Here is a 23963-nt window from a genome sequence, read left to right on the forward strand (position 1 = left end):
ACATTTTTCTCAGTCTTCATTATAATTGACATCTTTAGATAGCATCCTTCTGGATACTCTCTCCCTGCCTGGGTTTTTTTGCGACATTCCTCTTGCCTGACTTTTCTTTTACCGATGTGATCGAATCTTCTTAGTTGAGTTTGCTGAATTCTGATATATGTTGTACCCCCAAGGTTCTGTCCTGAACTCTTTTCTCTCTCTATACTATCTGTTGTAGATCTTAATGGCTCTCTTGGGTTAAAATATCATCCATGTGCATCTAAATCTATGTATTCATCCCTCATCTTGCTCTTGAGCTCCAATCTTGCATAGCTCTCTCTCTGCTGCACATCTCCAGTTGAATATCACACAAGCACCTCAAACTTAAAATGAACAAAATGGAACTTCTTGTCTCTTTTCAAGTTTCCTTCTCTCCCTAACTTCTCATTTTTGTTGAGGGAACTTCCAGGCTTTCAGTCATCCAGATTTACAACCTGGGAGACACCCTAGTTTCTGTTTCTCCTTTACCTCCCACATCCAATCAGTTACCAAGTCTTTTAATTTTGTATTCACTATATTTCTCAAATTTATTCTGTTCTCTCCATTCAGTATCACCTAGTTCAAAAACTCCATGTCTCATTCAGACTACTGCTCTTGTCTCCTAATGAAACTCCACATCTCAGTCTCTTCTCTTTAATCTATTCTCCATGTTGTTGTTTAGTTGTGTCCAAATCTTCATGACCCCATTTGGGTTTTCTTGGCAAAGATATTGGAGTGGTTTGTCATTTCATTCTCTAGCTCATTTTTACAGATGAGGAAACTGAGGCAAACAGAGTGAAGTGACTTGCCCAGTGTCAGACAATAACTATTTGAGGCCAGATTTGAAGGGAGATGAGTCTTCCTGACTTTAGGTCCTGTACTCTATCTACATTGCCAACTAGGCATCCCCATCTTCCACACACAGCAAATGAACTGATATTTCTGGAACACAGCCTAATTATATTATCCCCTTTCTCTAAAAGTACCAGGGACTATTTATTGCCTTTAGTATAAAAAAGAAACTACACACATAGACAATAGTGTTTCAAACTCATTATCCCTTCAGGTCCAACTGGAGGGCTGGCTCACCATGAGAGTTTTTCTATCTCCTGCCTCTAGATGGATTTCTGTGGAGATTGTTTCTCATGCTTTTCTTTTCTTCTTCCTCCTTCTCCCCTTCTTCTTCTCCCTAGAGGAGTCATACCCTTACATGTGGAAAACTTAAAGGAAGGCAAACTAGGGCATCTTTTGCCTCCATTCATACCTAGCCTTTAATCACTGAATTGGCACTGCCTCTGACAAACTGAGACCTGGGAAAGACCTTAGCTTAAAAAGGATAAAGTCTCCTACTGCATCCAGTCATCTTGACCTATGCCTTGCCACTGGACTTTGATGATTCTGGAGCCTGATATCTTTGTACAGATTTGCCTCACTTAAATACAACTCACTTGCAAGTCAAGACTTGCACCTTTCTGATGTCATTGGTACTCTCCAAGAACAAAGGAGAAACAGCAGTTTTCATCCCTGAAATAAATCCCCTTTTCCTCTGTCTCTGGAATTCCTTAGTTCCATTCAAGGCTCAGATCAAATGGTGCTTTCTATATGAGACCTTTCCTAAATTGTTAGAAGTTGTTCTTGCAAAATAATACATTTCCTTAGTATATATTGTCCATGTTGTTATCTGTGTATACCCTACTTTTAAAAGTAAAATGTAAGCTCTTTGAGGGAAGATATTGTTTTATTTTTCACTCTATCTCTAGCACTAAGTGCAGTGTCTGGCACATAATGGACTCTCAATACATTCTTATTTTTTGTTTTTGTTTTTTAAATGTTATTTTACTTTAATTGAAATGGAGGAGATTCACATGAGATGTGGCTGAAAAGCTAGGGATGGTGCTGGATTGTAGAAGGACAGGAATGAGACAAATGAGTTTTAATTTTACTCAGGAGGCAGTAGGAAATCATTGAAAATTTTTGAGCTAAGAAAACAGCATAACAAAATCTAGGCCCAATACAGGTTTAGCAGGGGTGTGAAGGATAAATATGAGTGGGGAGGGGGACAATGTAAATAGGAGGACCAACTAGATGGTTATTGATATAGTGTGAATGGTATTACCATTTTGTGCTTTCTCTTTTTATCCCAAACACTTCTTCTAGTACCTCGCATATATTAAGTGTTTAATAAATGCTTGTTGGTTGGTTGATTAATAAGGACTGATACAAGGATATTGGCAATGGGAATAGACAGATAGGGGCAGATATGAGATATTGAAGACGAAAGATTCAGGTGTAAAGGAGAGGAAAGAGTTAAAAAGTAATGCTGACATTTCAAACTGTATGGATTATGTTATGAATGAAATAGTGAAATCAGAGGGAGAAGGATTGGAATAGATAATAATATTTGCGTTGGACATGTTTGAGATGTCAGTGGGAAATCTAGGTGGAGCTATCAGATTGTTAGAGACAAATCTGAAACTTGGAAAATAGGTGCAGTTTTGTGTGTTGTCTGCATAGCAATGATAATGAACTTAGGGCTATAAATGAGATAATCTAGAGATAAAGAAAGGAAAGGATCAAGGAGAGAAATTTAGGAAAGATCCATCTAAAGGGGTCAGAAGGTGGAGGAAACCAGTAGTAGGGACAAATAAAGAACATTTTAGGGTGTTAGAAAGAGAATCAGGAGGATGTGGTGTCTTAGAACTAAGAGAATAAAAAGTATTTAGAAGGGTTTTTTTGGTTTTTGTTTTGCTTTTTTGATATCTTAAGAACTGAAGTACTTAGAATATAAATTGAAACTATTTTCTTTTTTGCTTTTTTGGACATGGTTATGGTTAATGTGGGAAGTTGTTTTGCATGATTATACATTATTTGTCAAGGATATTTACTCCCTCCTCCTTTCCTCCCGTTTTTTCAGTGGGTAGGAGAGGAGAAGGGAGGAAGAGAATTTGGAAATGAAAATAAAATAAAATAGAATTAATTATTTTTATATTTTCCCTGACATCTAGCACAGTACATTTCAAATGCTATGTACTTAATGAATGATATTACAATTGATAGATGCCTATCATAATGAGGAATGGCTAAAAAATTGTGGTAAATGAATGTAATTGAATATTATAAGAAATGATAAATGGAATGGATACAGAGAATCATGGAAAGACTTATGAACTGATGCATAATTAAGGAGTCAAGAAAATGATATACATTACTATCACAATGAAAATGAAAAGAACAACAGCAAAAAACTGAAAATGAATGTTATAAAATTGCAAAGAACAAGCTTGATTTGAAAAAAAAGAGGAAACATTTTTCATCACTACTTTGCAGAGGATGTATGTGTGTGTGCGTACATGCATGCACAATCTGTGACATTAAATATAGTTAGGGTTTGTGGGTTGTTTTTTGATATGTTGATGAATTTTACAGTTTTATTTTTTTTTTCTTCCTCCTTTTCTTTAATAGAAAATCTTTGTCACATGGGATGGTTCTCGGGGAAAAGACACAAATGGGAAATTTAGGGAATTTAAAAACAATGGATATCAATAAAAAGTTGTTTTAAAAACAATTTCATCAGTAAATATTTGTTCACTATTTGAATAATCTCAGTGTCATTCATCAATGTTACATCAATCATAATATGATTTTCTGAGTCATTTAGAACCCCACTCATGATACTTCTTCCTTCTGTCTCCCCTCTCCAGGGCTTACATACTGGTCCCTTGGCATGTCCCTCAGTAATCCCAAGGTGACAGACATCCTTTCTTCTCAGTGAGAGTTCTTCACTTAGTGCCCAGGGTCCAGGGTCTATGGAATAACACTTTCCTTCTTCCCATATTCCTTTTCTTTGTCTTTTCCTTTTTCCCCTCTCTTTCTCCTTTCGACCTTTTTTTCTGTCCCTTCATTCCTCCTCCTCTTTCCCTTCCTTTCCCTCCCTCCCTTTCTGCCTCTTTCTTTTTCAATATTTTTCATTTGAGAGGAAGCCTGGCCCTGTGGATAGTCAGGTGCCCTCAGAATTGGGCTGAGGTGGACTTACGTTTCATTTACGACATATCCTGGCTGTGTGATTCTGGCCAAGTCACTTAACTTTTTAGTATTCCTAGACAACTCTGATTATAAATAGAACTCTGCAATAGTAGATGTTTCTTATTGGATCTCTATAATAGTTTAATCATAGAAAAACTCTTCATAACTCATTAAAAATCCTCCTTACCTTTCTCTCCATTCCTGATTCTGACTTCACTTATAAGGTTAGAACAAATGGGCAGTTATTACTGCCAAAAGCATCTCCATCACTTGAGTCACTAGTACCTGTCTCCATTGATCTCCCCAAGATTTTATCTCTTCTTCAAATTCTAGATATAGACCAGGCTTCTGCTAGTTCCTAGAAAGAATATGGGATGCCAGGGAAAAGAAGACCCCCAAAGTTGAGTCCCCAATACATCCTCTTGGGATCTTTAAATGATAAATGTGACATGACTCCCTGGAGTGATACAATGTCCTTTTCTCACCCTTCAAGAATGTGATGGTTACAGGGTCACTGTGGGCAGAATCCTCATTCCCACAGCTGTACTGTCCACTTTCCCAGATTATAATGGTGTTTGTAGAGGTTTTATGAAGCTTCTTTCCCTGTTTGTACCATTGAATTTTTCCTAATCCGATGAGACCCAGATGCTCACAAGTCAGATTTACTTTCTCATGAGAAAAGAAAGTGGTCCATGGAGGTTGAAGAGACAGGATGGCTTTGTGATGACATCTGAGATGTAAAAAGAGAAAGATATGCAGATAACAGGTATTGTAGCTCAGGTTTCTGAAAGAAGAGGGAGAGTAAGGTCTAGAAGTCTATACTGGAAGTAAGGGAAATTTAGGGCCCTTAATCTGAGATTTAGCATCCTTAGTGCAATAGTGAGCCTCCAATCTCAGAGGGTGGAAGGTCCAGGGTGCTCGATGAGATGGAAATGATATTCACATGCTGCTCAGTGATGGGAAGTGAGAGTCAGGGTTCTCAGTGAAAGGAGAATAAGGATCAAAATAATTCTTAGTGAGGAGAAGGTAGGATCAGAGTAGGAGTGGGGAGAGGTGAAGCTCAGGGATATCAGGAAAGGGTCCTTAATGGGAGAAAGGAAGCCTCAGGACCTTAGAGTATTAGACCCATAATTTCTAGTGAAGATTAAAAGATAGGTGTGTGTGTGTGTGTGTGTGTGTGTGTGTGTGTGTGTGTGTGTGTGTGTGTGTGGTGGGGTGGAATAAAGCCCAGAGTCTTTGGTGAGGTGAAAGAAAGTTGCTCTGGACCTTTCCGGCTACGTCCCAGAGAGAAAGTTGTTCTGGACCTCTCCCTCGAAGTCCCAGAGAGGAAGTTGTTCTGGACCTCTCCCTCTAGGTCCCAGATAGCACAGAAGGGATTAGTGGGCAAGCCAAAAAGTAGTGGAACAGGGACAATCCCTGCTGGCTCCAGCTCTGAAATGAGGGGGCATTAGATTAATGTAAAATGTGTATTCTTTTCACAGTCCTTCAATCACAAAAATAATGTCACAAAAAGCTCTGGAGAATGAAGGGATTCCCTCTCAGACAGATAACTAGATTGCTGAGGGATCAGGGCTGAAACACAGTGGCAGAATGTAGGCCTGAAGGCAGACACAAGGTAGATGCGACTCACCAAACTTTCCAATGAATAGAGCTGTAAGAGAGCAGAAAGAGGAAGATTAGGTAAGACCCCCAAAAGGGTTTTCTTACAGGCAGGAGGGGTTAAAATTTAGTGCAGTTGTAGGAAATGTTTTTGTTGAGTGCTCACTGTGGACATCAGGTGCTAAGAAATGTGGTCTTATTTTGGGGCGGGAAATAAAAGGGACAGAAGACAGTTTCCTCCTGCCCTAAAGGCTATGACACTGTATAGTAGAGAGACAAGATATACACATAGGAGAGCAAAGTGAGTTGAAGGATAAAAAGTCCCCATTAATAACAGTAGTCTGTATTTAGGTACTAGTCTGCCAGGGGAAAAATTGTTTAATTTAGAATTATTCTAACTGCAAATCATTACTGATTCAGAAGGGTGTCCTAAATAGTAAAGTATCCCCATGTCTTCCAACATGTCTGCCACAAGATTGTTTTAGGTAATATTTATAGGAATCATAAACAACTTAGCAGTGGGAAAAGTATTGGATCAGGTCACTTGTTAGTATGGTAGATAGAGTGGAAAGCTGACCTCAAGTTTAGGGGACTTGAATTGGATTACTCCCATAGGCACTGTGAGAAAATTGTTTATATAATTGTTAATAAAAGGACAGAAATTGTTAATACCAAATATAATGATACTTGCCACCTTCCAAATGACACTAGTAATGTTAGAATGTTAGTAATCCCAGCAAGATAGTATTGATTAGATTGGGCTGAGTCAGATCTTAAGTCCCATCTTGAAATCCTATCTTGTAGAGGAATCTGGCTCAAGCTGAATCTAAGCCTTTGATGTCTTTGTCCCCTTCCACTGGAATTCATAGCATGAAGGGTGAAACAACCAAAATAAAGTGGCTCTCCTTGCGCTGATTGCTGAGGGTGGCTGGGGTCTCATGACCAGGCCTACTTGCTATCCCATAATGTCTCCTCCACCTCTCATTCTGAAAATATAAGAAGCTTTTTTCATGAATTTTAGAATTGGAAAATGCATTGGCTATCCCCAATGGTGGCAGATTCCTACCCTGTTGTCTCAATTAAAGACACTTTTTTCTTCAACTCATGACTTTCTTTGATTTATTTCAAGACTTGACTGCACTTACTAACTATGTGAACTCTGGATCTATATCCATATCTATCTCTATCTCTATGTCTATATTGATCTATATCTATATAGTGGGTATATAACATCTGAAAAATGGAAACAATAACAGCATAAGGTAACTTCATAAGGTTGTTGTGAGAATCAAATGGAATAAAATATGAAAGTGTTTTGCAAACTTTAAAATACCATATAAATATTGTTATCAGATAATCTGAGTTTGAACCTGTGTCACTGACTATCTGTATAAATAACAACTTCTCAGGGGCTTCGTTTCCTCATCTGCAAAGTGAGGGAATTGAACTAGATCAATGTTGACAAATAGCTAGAGACAAAAGCCATTAAATCCTACATAAGGGTCATTGCTGGCTGTATATTTACTTAGAAAATAACATTAACATATCAGTGTTTTATTGTATTTTTATTTGTTTTGTTAAATGTCCCAATTACATTTTAATCTGGTTCAAGCCACTCTTGAGAGAGTAGTGAACTACATGTAGATCTGGATTCCCCTGTTCTTCTAAAATCTTTTCCATTTTCCTTAATCTATGATTCTGTGTGATTCTATGATCCTATGACAGCTGTGTTCATATTTTTAAGGCACTATCATATGGAGAGGGATTAGATTTACTTTGCTTTGTCCTACAGGGGGAAATGGGTGAAAGTTGCAAAAAGGCAAAGTTAGGATCAACAAATCAATAAAAACTTCCTAAAGGATTTATCCAAATAGAGTAGGTTACCTTTTAAGGTAGTAGAATTTTCATCAGTCAGTTGTAAGACAGTCAAAAAATGTTTATTAAACACCTATTGTGTGCTAACCATAGTGCTAAGTGCTAAGGATACAAAAAAAATGGCAAAAGATAGTCCTTGCCCTCAAGGAATTTACAATCTAATAGGTGAGATAACCTGTAAATAATCTTGTCCAAACAAGATATATAAAGGATAAATTATAAATAATGAACGGGGGGGGGGGGGATTCTAGCATTAAAGGGAATTGGAGAAGGCTTCTGGTAGAAGATAGGACTTTAGCTGTGATTTGAAAGATGCCAGGAGGTAGAGAAGAGTATTCCAAACATGAGAGGGACAACTAGTGAAAAATGCCCTGAGTCAAAGATGATGTGTCCTACTGAGCAATGGCAAGACGTACAGTGATACAAGGCTGATGAGTATTAATTTTTTTTAATGAGGACTAAGACTGGAAAGGTAGGAGGGGACCAGATTCTGAAAGGTTTTGATCACCAAAGGAAAGAATTTATTTTTGATCCTAGAAGCAAAAGGGAGCCAGAGAGGTTCGTTGAATGGGGAAGTGATGTGGTTATATAATTACTTTAAGATCAGGTTGAGAGCTGAGTGGAAGATGAATTGGAATAGAGAGAGACAAAGCAGGCTGACCAACTAGCAGGCTGGAGTCTATAGACTCCCAAGGGGCAGTGTACACATCTCGATTGTGTTTGAACACAGATGGAAAAAAAATCTTCATTTTAATTTCAATATCAATGTCCTTTAATATCTTATATATTTTGTTTTATGCATTTAAAAACAATATTCTGGGGAGTCCATTAGGCTTCCTCAGATAGCCAAAGACTTGGGTAGGCAAGGAATATGTGATTTTCATGTTAGGCAGCAGAAATAACTTAAGGCAGAGACTAGATAATAAAAGTTGATCCACCTCTTGGAAGTAATGAAAGGAAAATAAAAGCAAATTATGAACTTTTGAGTGCTACCCTGAAGGACAGGAAGGCAGGGTTTTCAACCAATAAGTCTTAGGAGTAAACTGAGAAGAGGAATCAGATTTGCAAAGCTACAATCTAGTACAGAACAGACAGACTATAAATGGTTCAGTAGGCACAATGGTCAGACACAATCAGAATGGACACAGAGTCCCTGTGGGAATCCCTATGGGAGAATTATAAAGATAGCTTGCATTTATATTGCACTTTATTCTTACAAAGTATCTATCTGATCCTTATAACCCTATCAAATAGGTTATGCAAGTATTAATTCTCCCATCTTATTCATAAAATTTGCATTGACATCTTTTGTTTTTATATAATGTTCATTTCTAAAGATATCCCTCTCCCTGTCCCCACCCAGCAAGCCATTCTTCATCTTTACTTTAAAGAGGAGGCCTCAAGACAGTCTCTCACAACTCTTATTTTCTTTCTTTCTTTTTTTTTTCACTTTCATTTTGACAGGAGATTTTGGCCTAGCCTCTGGTATTCTATTAGGAACTTACACAAGACAAATTTTTAGTACTTTGTGTGAAACTTACAATTTATGTAAAGTATAGTGGAAAAGTTGCTATATGTGGAGCTAAATAACCCATGTTTAAACCTTTGGCTCTATTGCTAATTACCTATATAATTTTGGGCAAGTCACTTCCCCTCCTTAAGGTCTGGGTTTCCTCATTTTTAAAATGAAGGATTTAGAAAACATATCAAAAATTATTCCCAACTCTAAAAACCTATGTAACAGTGGCCATCCTGTAGAACCTGGTTCCTTTTGGTTAGCCTCTTGATAAAAAGGACATATATAACCAGAGGTTTCTGGATGTCCCCATATATTCTCCATCCCACAATGGGAATAGATTGAGCAGGAAGAATCTCTCATCCAAGGGATTTTAGAAGGAGAAATGTCTTATAATCCTGTTCTCTTCTGAACATGTGATATTGAATGCTAACAGTTCTTCTTTGAAGGAAGTCCCCACCTCTGCCCTGGTGGCTTTTGTGTGTGGGGAAAATAGGAACCATAATTATTTTGCATCTTCGTGATGGAATAACAATGTAGAAATCCCTTAGCCACCTGGTGACCTATTATTAGAAAGTTTCCACTCTCTACTCAAGGACACAGTAAAGCAGATGGTCTCATCCGTAGTTGTAACAACTACTTTCTGTCTTTGGATAAGAGACCCTGTAGTTATGTCTAAAAGGATTGTTTCACAATTTTAAAAGTGTTTAGTTGCCTTCTCATGTTTCCTGACCTTGAACAGGGGATATTTTCTCATTTTAATAATTTATCCTACCACTTGCATTCCAAGTATTCCTCTTTTTTTTCTTAACTATTTTCCTACTCCTTTTCTATTCCTCACTCTCCTGTCATATGCTTTACTTCATCCTAAATTGCTACAATGCACAGCTAGATGGCCCAGTGGATTGAGTGCAGGGGTTGAAGTCAGGAAGATTCATCTTCCTCAGTTCAAATCCAGCCTCAGATGCTTACTGGCTATGTAATTTTGTCACTTAAACCCCAGTTTGTCTCAGTTTCCTCATCTGTAAAATGAGCTAGAGAAGGAAATGGCAAACCACTCTCCAATTGATGATGTTTGTGTTTTGAAGAGGATCAATATATCTTATAGTGCTGTCTTTAATTACCCATGAATTGGATTTAAGGGAGACTGAGTTGCACCAAGAAAATCTCAAATGGGATCTGGAAGAGTTGGACATGACTGAAACAACTGAACAATAATAAAGAATGACTACTAAAATGCTGCTGATTGGCTGTGTACTCAAAGCAGACCTGAAAGGTAATCAAAACAGAACCTGTACCCCAAGCATTTAACTTTGCTATCAATGACAGCAGATTTGTTAACTTTACTAATCGAGCTCTTTACTTTCAGTTTAGCCTCCTAAATTTGACCCATAGTCATTGGAAGCATACTGACAGTTACAGGTTTCCCAAGAGATTGAAAGAATTCCTCAATACTATTCACAGCAGTAAGAACATGAGCTACTATGAATTTAAAACTGGATTTTAAAGCCCCACCTATCTTTTTTGCTCTTTTGGATACAGGTGATTGAACAGCTCTCTTGAGATGCATAGCAGGTTGACTTAGGAACAATTCTACGAGTTTGAGAGATTGAGAATTCCTGAGTTCTGATGCTGGCTGCCCAGCAGGAGGTGGCATTTTCAAAAGCTTCTTGAAGGAGATGACCAAGTTTACAAGGATGAGCCTAAACCATGCCCTGGCTTGTCAGAAGATGTGGTCCTTAAGTCAGAACCAAAATAAAGATGATATGCTCATTCAACAATCCTATGAAATGTTTTGTGTTTTAATGTTTTAAATATTCATTTCCCAGGAGAGTACCACAGGAATGCTAGTTATTATATTGTGCTTTATATATTAGTCAATTCATAATTACCAATCTTTGGTTTTCAACATTTCTTTTGAAGTGGAAGAAATGAATAATTGCCCTATTTCTGATCCGCTTTGTATATCAGATAAGATAATATTTTAAAAAATCACTTGAGGCAGTACTAGGGAGTAAAATGGATAGAATGTTGGGCCTGGAATCAAGGAAGACTTGAATTCAAATCTATCTCAGATGCTAATGGCTTTATGAGCCTGGACAAGTCACTTAGTTTCAGTTTTCTTAACTGTAAAATGGGAAAAAAACACAGCATCTACATACCAGAGTTGTGAAGAGGATCAAATGAGATAATACCTACAGAGTGCTCAGGATAATACTTAGCACATAGGAGGCATTTAATAATTTTTTATTCTCATTTCCTTGCCTTATATCCAGTACTTTTTAAGAAGAGACTCTGTTTATACATTTTGGTAGCCTGTAAACATGAACCAAATCTAAACTTACAGAGATTTTGCCCAGAACTCTGGGATAAGAATGTAATGAGCCAGAGAGTCAGATAAGCCTGATTTCTCACTTTTAGAAGTCAGATTCCTCTGGGACAGAACATTATTCTTAGTAGGGAAGGATATTCTACTTTCTGGTTCATAGAGAGGTAGTCATAGATAAAGGTCATAGAATAATTGATTTAGAGCTGGGATTGCCTCAAGCTCATCTCCCCTTCTATATGATGCCTTTTCTGATGCCCCCAGTTGTTGATATCTCCCTCTTGAAATGACCCTGTATTTATTGTTTGTCTTTTTATATGGATACATGCACATTGTCTTTGTTGACAGAATGAAAGATCCTTGAGAGCAAGGGACTCTAAAATTTGTCTATCTCTAGTGTTTAATATGATGACTGGCACATAGTAGGTGCTTAACCAACACTTATTGAATGATAGATTGATCTTGAAATCATTCAATTCATTCACAAATAGTTTCCTTAAAATCTCCCAATAGTTATTTAGTCTCTTCTTAAAGATTTCAAGGGAGGGGAAAATAACTATATATTCATATTGAAGCAATGCAGTGGAATGAGAAAAAACCTCATCCACATGGAATCAGGGGGACACTTCCCAAAGGCCGATAACCAAGTTTCTCATGATGTCCTCAAAGACCTAATGAAGGGATGTAAGCTGGGCCTTATGTGGAGGTGGATTTATAGCTGATCGAATAGCTCTACTAAAGTATGAATTTACCCCATTTCTAACCATATCTTCTTCAATGTTAAGCTTTTTTTTTTAAATCAATGACTAATCATTATTTATGTAGGACACAAAACTAGGAGTGATAAATAATACTTTGGATTAACAAGTTAAGAATCAAGAAGATTATAGGATTTAAAGCTGCAAGGAATATTAAAGGAAGGGAATAAGCATTTATAGAGAATCTAGTTTGTGCCAGACACTGTGCCATAAGGAAAATATTTTAATTTAAAAATATTATTTCAATTAATTTCCCCAGCACCAAGGTAGGTATTGTATTATTATTATTTCCTTTAAGGAAATTGAGACAGAGGTTAAATGACTTGACCAGGGTCACACAGCTAGTAAATATCTAAAGCTAGATTTGAATTTAAGTCTTTCTGACTACAGGTTCAGGACTCTAGCTGTTACACCATCAGCTGCCTCATAAAAAGATCATTTATTTCAACTCCTTTAAGTTAGGTTGCCCTAAGAAGTGTTCAGTGTTCAAATTTTAGGGAATTATAATTTAGCCCACCTCTAACAGTTATTAATTGTGGCTATAGGTCAGGCACTTAATCTTCACTAGAAAATATCAGCATTCCCACCAGTAGAGGCTCACAATGAATAGGAAGCCATATAGTAGGAGGAAGGAAATTAGATCTGCACTTTGGCATCCAGTATTGATTTTATCGCCTTCCTTTCTTTGCCAGTTGAAGGAGTTTTCCTGTTTGCCAAGTTAGACAAAAGGAGGTAAAACCACAGCTTTTGGACTAAAACTATGGGTGTGGCCTTCTACAGACACTTTCTCTGCCAGGCTCAAACCCTGCCCGTGAAAATGACCCAATATGATCTGGAGACCAGAGACCAGAGCAACTAACCAAATCAGGGTAGGGAGATCTGCAGCTGCTGTGACTCCTTTCATATCGATGAGAAAAGGGGAAGGCTGATCACTCTCCCTGTACTTCTTCTGCTCTCTTTTGCTTACAGTTACAATTCTGATCCCTAGGTAGATCCTACATGCAATACTTTCCTTTGTTTTATTCCCTACAGCTTGGGTGGTTTGGAAGGTTAGGGATAATCCCTGCAGAAACTAGGAGGGCAGCCAGGAGGAGGTTTTGGGATATGGCTGGTGTCAGAACTCCCATGTAGAAGGGCTGAAACCTTGTCCCTGGCATTTTTGTTATATTAAATAAATCAAGTAGTTATAAAATTGTCACATTTGCTGATTGCCAAAACCTTGTGGATTTGGGGAGGTAGGAAAATTCAAATGTAGTGTTGAAGGATGGTTTTAAACATGTGCTTTCATATGAATAATATTCAATTATTCAGAACTAGTCCAGTAAGAGTTTTAAACTTGCCTAACCATTAGTGCCATGCAGTTTCCTGGTGTGGGAATCGCTGAGAGTCCCTCTCAGGTTTGACCTCTCAGTTTGTGGGCTTGAGTATATTGCCATCTAGTGAACATATTAGATAGTATATTCCCTCTTTGGATAATTAATGTAGTGACATGCTACCTTACTGTGGATTTAAGGAAGGTAGCCAATGAATGAATTTCTGCTGCAGGAAGTACCAACAGAACTTTTAAGTGCTGCCAAATTTTCTATAAAATCATGTCTTTTTACTTCTAGACTTCATTTAGTAATGCATATAAATGCAATTTGGGATTATTGTAACTTCACAGTGCAATATTGTAACTTCTTTCATAAACCTCAGTGAACTGAAATTGCGAATGTATACATGTATATGTAGCTATATTGATATACTGAGACCTTTTTCCTCCTTAATTTTAGATTTCATGTTAAGTTTTCCCTTACCATTCAAATGATATTTATTGAGGTTAAAATTCATATGTAACATTGAAGGTGAAAGCTGCAATTCCTTCCAACTAAGGCTAAATTGTACTCTCTGAAGCCATTCCTCTTAACTACTGTCAAACAAGTGAGTGATCACACATATGCACAATTCCTTAGAGTTATTGTTCTTATTTTCAGCTACCTATGCAATCTCACTATTTTGACTTACATCCCAGAACTGTGGAGAAGATCTCTTCCTGTTTTCAAAAATATGATATGTTCAGTTTAGCCAAAGTGAAGTAGATTTTTTTTTGTTTTTTCTTTTACTAAAAGAGTCTCTTAGCCTAAGCAAAGATAAGGATAAATCTTATGAGCCCTCCCTTACCATTCCATTCTATTCATGGAATGGCTCAAAGTTCTCAGAAGAATATTAAATTATCTGGAATGTGTGTCTGAGATGGAACCTTAAAAAATTAAAAAGGAAAGCTACCTCTTATCTGACATCCCCCTCTCCACCAGGACTATCTTTGGTATTAACATCCAGAAAAAGTTGTTCCCTTTAGTTCTAGCACCCATCTGAACTTGGGCTGTCATCATTCTCCTATGTTTCATCTAGAAATCCTTCTTTGGATGTTTAGGAGGATTCCCATTTTCTCTTTTCCTAATAGCCACTTTGCCTTCTTTTTTTTTTTTTTTTTGTCTCCCACTGGCGGTCATCTTGGACAGCTAGTGGAGACCAATTGATGACATAGATCTAAGGAATACTTAATCTTATTTCTATCTGTTTTGAGGCTTCTATTGACTTTATTCAATAAACTTTTCTCTTGAATTGCTTGGATTTCATTTATGCCTGTGTTCTATTTCTTCTTTCCTGAGTTGTGATGGTTAGTTCATTTTACAATGAAAATGACTCATTTAAAGGACAATTTTGCTAATAATGTGAAATAATGTTAATAAGATGATTTGATCAGTCCTTCCTTCCAATGACTTTCTTCAGATCCCAAGAGTAACTGAATTATTCAGAAAAAGGAGTAGGATTCAAAAACAAATTCCCCAAAGCGTCACTTGGGGCATCCACTGAGGACTGAGGACACACACCTATCCCTTAAGTATCATGATATCACAATAGTGGTGCTTAAATTTCAGAAGAGATATAAAATGGAAGAAAAAACAGATTCAGTTGTTACTCTAAGCAGGACTTCTTAAACTTTCCCCCTTCACAATTCATTTTTGCCTGAGAAATTTTTATGCAATCCTGGATATATGTTATATAAAATAAATATACAAATCAAACATTTATTGATAGCGAACCATAATTTTGTGACCCCTCCCTTCAGTTACAGTCTCTATAGGGGTCATCAACACCTAGAGGTGTTTAAGAAGCTGAGCTCTGGAGGACACATCCAGTACGTATGGATAGAAATTACAAGGGTATGGAGCAGTTCTCAGATCCATTTAAGAATTAAGATTCCTGACCTGTTGAATGTCTAACAGTACTTTTGTAACCCAGGACATGACAGTGAGGTAGCTTGTGAAAAGGATTCTCTTTCATCTGGTGTCAAGCCCCCGATGTAGTTGATCGAGAGTAAGACCTGGGTCAGCAAGACTAGTTTAATTTCTTCCTCTGTCTAGTTGTATAATCCTGGGCAAGTTAATGGGCTTTTATGTGCCTCAGTACTCTCATTGGCAAAGTGAGGGGGTTAGAATGGATGGACTCCAATATCTTTTTAGCTCTAAACATATGATGGCCCTTCCATACTAAGGCAAGTAGTTAAACTGGTCCTCCCATGACCACACTTCACACCTTCCTTTGAGCTGCTCTATTTTGTGATTTCTTTTTTTTTTTTTCCCTCCAAGATTTTCCCTGATTTATATTACAACCTAACTTGCTTGGGGTAAAAATGTTGGGAGAGGGGCAAGGAAAAAACAAGATTTAGGATTTACTATGATTTGGGCTTGGTTACATACTTCCCATCTGCCCGTCTTCCACCAGGAACTTTATATTATTAAATTCTAAGATTACCCTATTATCTATTCTCTCCCAAATGCCATTGTATATACTCAGGAGGACTTGAGTTCAAATCTGATCTCAGACACTTGACACTTCTTGGCTGTATGACCCTAGCTCCTAAGGAAAATAAATTGAGTTTGACCAATCAACCTGCAAGTTGGTCAATTTGAAATATATTTTATAAACCCTTACATTTCATAAAATGCTGGGCTAATAGATGCTTGAGAGGAGCACAAAAATATGACTCAGCTGTCCCACAGCTGAAGGATTCAGCTCCTTCTGTTTGTTGCCAGAGACAGTGGGAGCAATGTGTGGAAGTTGTAGAGGCATATTTGGCAACATATAAAGAAAAACGTCAGACCACATGAAAAGTATTGTTTTCGATTATGATCTGTACAGTTTATTAGGGAAATTGATAAAGGAGAAACTTTTTTTTCTTTAACAAAACTGACCCAAAGTAGAATCAGCTACTTTAGAAGGGTATGGGTGTCCTGGAATTCTTCAAGCAAAAGTAGTAGGGGATATTATAGGGAGAATTCTCATTCTGATTTGGCTTGGATTAGATGGTTTCCGAGATCCTTTTCAACTCTGAAGTTCTTGGATTCTATGATTCTCTGATCATCCTGCCAGGAAGCCAGATTTGGATGGATTGGGAAATGAAACTATTGCACTTTCCTTACTCGCTCCTATTTCTAGCTCCAAAAGTTGGATGAGAGAAGTCTAAGCTCCCAGATTTCCCATTCTGAAATTCCTGTCCCGGGAGACTTAGGAGGCTCCCCTGGAGCTTACTTACCCAAGAGCAGCAGAGCCACTTTCAGCAGCATGAGGCCCAGGAGAAAAGGGGTAGTTCCTCAATAGAAGATAGGTCAGACTGGAGGTGGATACATCTGGGTTGGTTGCCTGTTGTGACTGGGTTATATGGGCCCCAAGGGCATTGGGCTGGAGTAGGTATAGAGGAAGCAGAATACTCTAATTTCAGACAATCGTTTTCTTTCAATATAAGGAAGTGGGTACAGAACTGAGTTTTCTTCAGTATACTCTTCTCTAAATATCTATTTGGTTTAGTAGAAATGGGAATAGTGTGGGAAAGGAACATAGAGTATGACTAGTGAGATTGCATCACTAATGGGAATCTCAAAAAACTCAGATTTGGGTCTTTGGAGATTAAAAGAATGGTAAACATGGCCAGAAATAATAATAATGATGATGATGATAATGATAACTAGCATTTATATAGTACTGTAAGGATTAAGTACTTTTTATTTATTATTAAATATTATTGTTATTATTAGCATATCTAATTTTATACTCATTAACAACTCTGGAAAGTAGGTACTACTATCACATCCATTTTATAGATGAGGAAATTGAGACAGACAGGTTAAGTGACTTGCCAAGAATCATATCACTTGTAAATGCTTAAGACTAGATCTGAACTTTGAGCTTTCTGTTTCCAGGAATGGTGCTCCTGGTCACTCTGTAACCTGGTTAGAACAGTCAAAGGGAGCAATCATGATCCATTCAAAAAATTAATCCCAATCTAAATTTATTCTAATGGAACCCTCTAACTTTGACCACAAATGAGGTTACGGTATTTTAGAAAATGAGTCATAGTGTTCAGTCCCAACCCTCAAGAGAGATCAGGAAAAGGACCAGATGGCTGGGACACTTAGAGGTCTCCTGGTCTATCTTGGATTCAACCTGATCCTGCCCTGCTGTTGCTGATATGTAGAATGAGCTCCCTCCCCCTACTCTATATGTCAGTTATAGGACTGTGAAACCTGGAGTGTTGGTTCAAAATCTCTATTGAAGAAGCTATTTAAATTAGACTACATAAGGAAAATGATCCTAATGATTAGAGCTGTTCCAAAATGTCCACTTACCACTTGAGAAGGAGTTGGTTATCATTCCCTGGAATTTGGCAAGCAAAGACTGGATAATCAGTAATCAGGGATATTGTGGAGAAGATTCCTATTGAACTGCAGGGTTAGAACAAATATTCTCTCAGATTCTTTCCAACTCTTAAGATAATGTGCTTATTTCCATTTCACAGTTGAGGAGATTGAACCTAGAATAGCATGGCTAGTAAATGATAGAGTCAGGATTCTAACCCAGACTTGTTCAGAGTTCAAATACAGAACTTAGATCTAATTTCTCCTCTCTAAGAAATTGTGATGTATAAAACTACAGATTTAAAAAGCAGACAAATTAAGCACAAAAGGATAGGAAGGAAAGGTAGGATGCTACAAATGAAATTGGGCCAAGAGGGATGGGAGATGTTCCAGAATGAGATTTTGGAGCCTTAAATATCAGTTCTTCCCTGGGGCAGCAAGAAAATGACAATTTGCAGGTAGGGTTATGTGATACAAAAAAACTGGAAACGTTTCCTTCCCCATCACAGCTTCCCCCAATACTATTTGATAAGCAGAGCTGGGAACAATGGGTAACTGAGTCAACATTTTTATAAACAGTTTCATAAAGGAGGAAAAAATGGGGTTTATCAAAAGGAATCTATGTGGAAGTACAGAGATCTCATCAACCAACTAAAATTTTTTTAAAGATTAATGTCCAGAAGATAGAAGCAAGGCCAGGTAACAAGATGGCTATAAGAACATATATCAAGAATGACAAATCTGTGAATGAGGTAAATCTGTTGATGAAAACTAAGGGCAATAAAAGTGGTCATTTATCAAAGATGAAATAGGATCTTGGCTTAGAACAACTAGGACAATGATAACTTCTAACAAAAAGCGGGTAGAGGTACTCAAAACATTTTTCTTCTTTTCTTTGCCAGAGAGCATTGTCTTTGCCATTATAGTAATAGAAATGATGAGATAAAAAAAATGGCTAATAAGGATTTGATATCCAAGGAAGATAGTAAAAGTACATTAGTTATCCTTGAGGAATTCAGATGACCTTGTCCAGATGAACAGTTGAATTTTCTTTTTTTTTCAATCTTCATTTGGGCTTTCCACCTTGATTAATAAGACAAAATTCATGATGAAGAGAATTAAAAGGTTTTTTTTTTTAATAGTATAAGTACCTCAAAGTAACAACATCTTGATCAGCTGCTCCCTGAAGATCACCAATGGTTTCAAGAAAGAGACAGATTTTATAGGTAACTTTGAAATAATTCAGATAGATCCAGCTCATCAAAAGAGGTGGAGCTCTTAGATATCAGTTCTTCCTTAGGGCTGCAAGAAAATGACAATTTGAAGGTCCCTACTTGTGTGTGACAAAAAGCACATGATTCCAAAAAACTGGAGATGATGTTTCCTTCGCCATCACAGCTTCCCCCGATACTGTTTGATAATCAGGACTGGAACAATGGGTAACTGAGTCAACATAATTTTCAACATAATTATATCCTCAGTTACTAAAAAAAAAACTAAAATATGATAGCTGAGCATCTGACAATGATATTTGAAAGATCACTGAAAACAGGAAAGGCACCACAAGATTGGACAAGGAAAAATGTCTCAATTAAGAAAAAGAGAACAGAGTCTTTAAACTATGGGCCAGTGAGCTTAACTTCAATGCCTGGGGAAATTTGAGATGGCTAGTGAACATCTAGAAAGGAAAGTGATGATTACAAAGAGTTGGCAAGCCTTCATCAAGAATAGGTCACACCAGACTAATCTCATTTCCATTTTTGACAGGATTATTAACTAGTAAATGAAGGAAATGATATGGGTTTTGGCAATGATTTGCTAAAGTATCTCATTATTATCGTAAAGAAGATGGAGATATATGGATTAGATACACAGTTAGATGGATTCAAAAATGATTGCTTAGCAGGATTCAAAGAAGAGTTGTTAGTTAAATGGTTCAATGTCAATTTGACAGAGGGTTTCTTCTGGGGACCCCTGGGATCTGTATTTGGCCTTGTGCTGTTCAACAATTTCATTAATGATATAAACAAATGTCTAGATGACATTCTCATAAAATTTGCAAATGATACAAAACTGAGAACAGCTAACTCATTGAATGGTTGATAGTCAGGATCCAGAGGATGAGAATGAATCTAATGAAATAAAATTGAGTAGGAATAAATGTAAACCTGTACATTTAGGTGCAAAAATTCATTTTCACAAGTACAAAATGGGGGAGACATGGTTAGGCAGTAGTTTGTTGGGAAAAAGATCGCTGTATTTTAGTGACTGCAAATTTGATATGAATCAGTATATATAATTAGTACAAGAAATTATGTTCATGAGTATCCATCTTTTCTTTATTTCCTTATAAATTGTTCTTTTGTTCTCTGATTGCAGACTTTTTACTTTATTTTTCCCCCTTTCATCGCCCCTCCCAGTAGGCTATCATTAAGAAAGTATATATTTATGCATATATATGTAGATATATACATACACACACATACCCTCTCCCACACAAACACACTGCTTTCTTATCCCTGCTGACTCTTTGCTTTAATTCTTCTTGTTTTGCTACTACTTAAGCTCCCGCCATCCATAAATCCCTTTTCCTGAACCCATTGATTCCTCCCCTATTCATCCCTTGCCCCCTTATTTCTTTATAGGTTTTAGAGAGTGCTAAACCCTTCATGGTATACACATACACACACACACATATACATACACACACACACACACACACACACACACATATATATATATAGAAAGATATAGAAGATATATATCTTTCTACCAAGGAAACCCAAACTTAATAGGAAAATTTAACATATAAGAGCCATTATCAAAGATCAGTTTTAAGGAACTCAACATGGACAAATTGTTTATGGTTTTTTTACATAGGAAATCTTATACCATATGCTTAAGATTGACATTAACAATAGGCTAGCTCAAAAGAAAGATTGGAGCTGTTAAGGTAAAAGTAATTATGTTATACAAATGAGATGTAGAGAAAGAATAGACACAGAGGCATTAGGGGAGGGAGGAAAGCTCATAGTTCTGAAAATCATTTTACTCACATCAGGAATGGGTTAAGTAGGAAACACTATATATATATTCTTATATTTTCTCTTCTTGATTTATTCTCCAAATCTGTGGTTTTTCTTACAAGATGTTTCACATTCTGTCCTATTTTTTCATTTATTAAATCTGTTTTGCTATTTCTTGGTATCTCATAGCTTCACTGGCTTATTCTTGCCCAAATCTAATTTTCAAAGTATTATTTTCATCTTTGAGACTCTATAGCTCCTTTTTTAAGTGGTTAACTACGCCCCCCCCCCCCCCCCCATAATCTTCTTGTTTTTCTTGAGTGGTTTCCATTTTTTTTTTTTTTTTTTTGGTTTTTCCTCAATGTTTCTCATTTGATTTTTAAATTCTTTCTTGAGTTCTATAAATTCTCTCTGGGCAGGAAGCCATTTCACGTAACTCTTTGGGGCAGAAGTATTTTTTACATCACTGTCCTCCTCTGAAGATGATCCTGGTCTTCCCTGTTCCCATAGCTGGTTTCTATGGCAGGATGCTTTCTTCTTTGCCAATTCATTTTTTTTAAATAAGAAGAAATTGTAAGCACCTCTAATCATGGGGTAAGGGAATGGTGACTCTAGCTTCACTTGAGCTCTCTCCTCTAACCTGGAAGAGCTCCACCCTCCAGCAAGTCCTGCAGCCAGAAGCATCCCTGCCTACCTGTCTCTGCATTCATGTATTTGTTGGTTCTTTCTCTTCCAGGGCCATATTCCTGCAGCACAGTTGGGTCTGTAGTTCCAAAGCAGGAGAGGTTCACCCAATCTTCCCAGACTCAGACCTTGATTCCACTTGTATTCTAGGAAGTGAAAGTTTCTGTGGTTCTTGCAGAGTCTCTAGCCAATCCCAGGTAGCCCCAGGGCTCCCCACCTGGTGTTTTTGCTGAGCTAGCTGGGAGGTTTTTGCATTTCTCACAGGCTAATCCCTGGCCCTGGGTCTGTCTTCAGATCTTCTTAGGTTGTATCTGGAAGACCCCTGCTCTGCCCCAAGTCTTTGATTTTTCAACTCTCTCTGTTTGCTCTGAGGCACGAATCTGTTCTATTTGTGGGGGAAATCTGGAGAGTTTGAAATTTACCAGGCTACTCTGCCATTTTCCCAGAATCCTCCCCTCTCTCAGCTAATTTCATTAAGTTTGGGCTGATTTCTTAGTTCCAACTGCAAGAAGATGATGCTCTCTGATCTTTATATACCAGTTCTGCTTTAGCTTCCTTTTGTGTATTATTTTCCCCCATTAGATAATAAACTCTTAAAAGACAGGGATTGCCTTTCTTTTTCTTATTTCCTGGCAATTAGTAGGAGCTCAACATATATTTATTGACTACTCATTAACAAATAGAGCTATACAATCAAAAGTGGAAGGAACTTTGAATGGGTTTTCTTGTGATATGGTGGGTAAACTTCTTTGGAGGTCTTCATGAAGAGGCTGTCATACACTGGGGATTCCTTTTATATATTGTTTGGGTCCTGATTGACTCAGGTTGAATGTAAATAGCAGTCATTTCTGCACTGGCTAGAAGCTCTGAAGATTTTCTCCTCACAGATTTATTTATTTAGTTTTATCTATTCATTCATTCATTTATTCATTCATTCATTTTTTCTTTGTTTGTTTATTTAGATTTATTTTTTAGACTAGACAAAAGAGGAGATACTTTATCAAGTTGCTACCAAGCTTATTCACTGAATGGGTGTAGCCTCAGTCAAACTGAGACCTGTTGAAGACCTTATCTTAAAAAGGCCAAGGTTTCCTACTGCATCCAGGGTCATCTCCAGTCAGCCTGATTTGTATCTTGCCATTGGACTTTGAAGGTTTTGGAGGGAAAGTGAGGCAGGTGACCTTGCCCTCACTGAATCTAAATCACTTGTCATGGCATCCCATCCCTGATGTCATTGTTCTCTTTGATAATGAAGGACAAAAAACAATAATGGATTGGATAAGATAGATACTGAAGTACCTCCCAATCTTCAGTTCTTGGTTTTATTAAACAATTAATTGAAAGGTTGTATGTGTGTGTGTGTTTGTTTTACAGACTGAGCTCTCCCTAGTGAACTTTAAAGCAGTGCCTAGAAGCAGGTTTTATAGAAGTATATTTTTGAAAGTTTAATTGATATGCAGCTATTTAAGGAACTCAAGCAAGAACTTAGCAATACACCTTCTAGATCTAGGAACCTTTTAACATGCTGAGAAATGGCAAATGCTAAATTCATTTGTATAGATTAAGTTCTGTGAACCCCACAAGTCTTAAGGCTAGCTCATGGGAGAGTAATGCTGGCCATACTCAGCATGATGTTGCTTATATCACAGGATAGCTCTGCTTCCTGGAACTCCCTCAGTCTTAGAGGTTTTATTAAGAGCTATATCAAAGCGAGAGCTTCTCTAACAGGAGACTATAATTGAGTTCTTGAGAGGAGCACTGAAAAATCTGTCTAGGGTTTCTTTAGAGATAAGAAGGACTGGTTGGGAGGTCACTGAGGGATGTTTTCCAGGTGGTGACTGGCCCTCAGAAGCTAGAAAAGAGATAATCCAGCAATCTAGGTACCATGGCTGTGAGAAACTATTGTCAAGAGAATTTAGGACTATTCAAGGCCCTTTACTATCTTGTGATACAGAAAGCAGAGTTAAAAATTATGAGAGAGGAAAGGGACAAATGGACAAGTGCTTACTTAGACAAGTGCTTAGTGTGAGGGATGGAGAGGTATTATGCAGTTCAGGGACAGAGAATATAAAGAGGAATTGTGGGAGGATGGCAGCCTGTTAAAGTTTAGAGAAATCCAATAGAATTCTAAAATTTAAATAAAATAATAGAACAGTTATAAGGAAAAAAAAGCAAGACTAATTAGTTATAAATCCCTTCATCCAGTCAAAGTCTACATAAAAGTCTTCCAGGATCCTGTACAAACCCTGAAATGAATAGATTGCTGGACCTGGAGTCAGGAAGAGCTTTAAATCCTATCCCAGTCCCTTAATCTTTGGTGGTCTCAGTTTCCTTATCTATAAAGTGGGGATAATAACAATACCTCATAAGGTTGTTATGAGGGTAGAATGAAACAGAGTTTGTAAAGTGCTCATATAAGGATAAGGAAACTGAGGTTGCCAGAGATCATTTTACTTTTAT

The 23963-nt window shown here is 37.3% G+C and overlaps 1 long non-coding RNA gene across 2 annotated transcripts in view; it reads right to left on the reverse strand.

Moving 5' to 3' along the window:
* Window positions 1-1703: 1703 nt before the first annotated feature.
* The window catches only part of LOC127559723 (uncharacterized), a 28825-nt gene continuing 6565 nt past the window's right edge, over window positions 1704-23963 (reverse strand). Inside the window, exons 1-3 of one of the 2 annotated variants that reach the window (XR_007953196.1) lie at window positions 16695-17080; window positions 5672-5692; window positions 1704-4771 (exon numbers count right to left, since the gene is read on the reverse strand). This is a non-coding gene — a long non-coding RNA (uncharacterized LOC127559723). Of the gene's footprint in view, window positions 4772-5671; window positions 5693-16694; window positions 17081-23963 lie in introns of those variants that run through there. The other variant, XR_007953195.1, reaches the window with a different exon arrangement.

Source organism: Antechinus flavipes, chromosome 4, assembly GCF_016432865.1.
Source record: "Antechinus flavipes isolate AdamAnt ecotype Samford, QLD, Australia chromosome 4, AdamAnt_v2, whole genome shotgun sequence".
NCBI classification, from domain to species: Eukaryota; Metazoa; Chordata; class Mammalia; order Dasyuromorphia; family Dasyuridae; genus Antechinus; species Antechinus flavipes.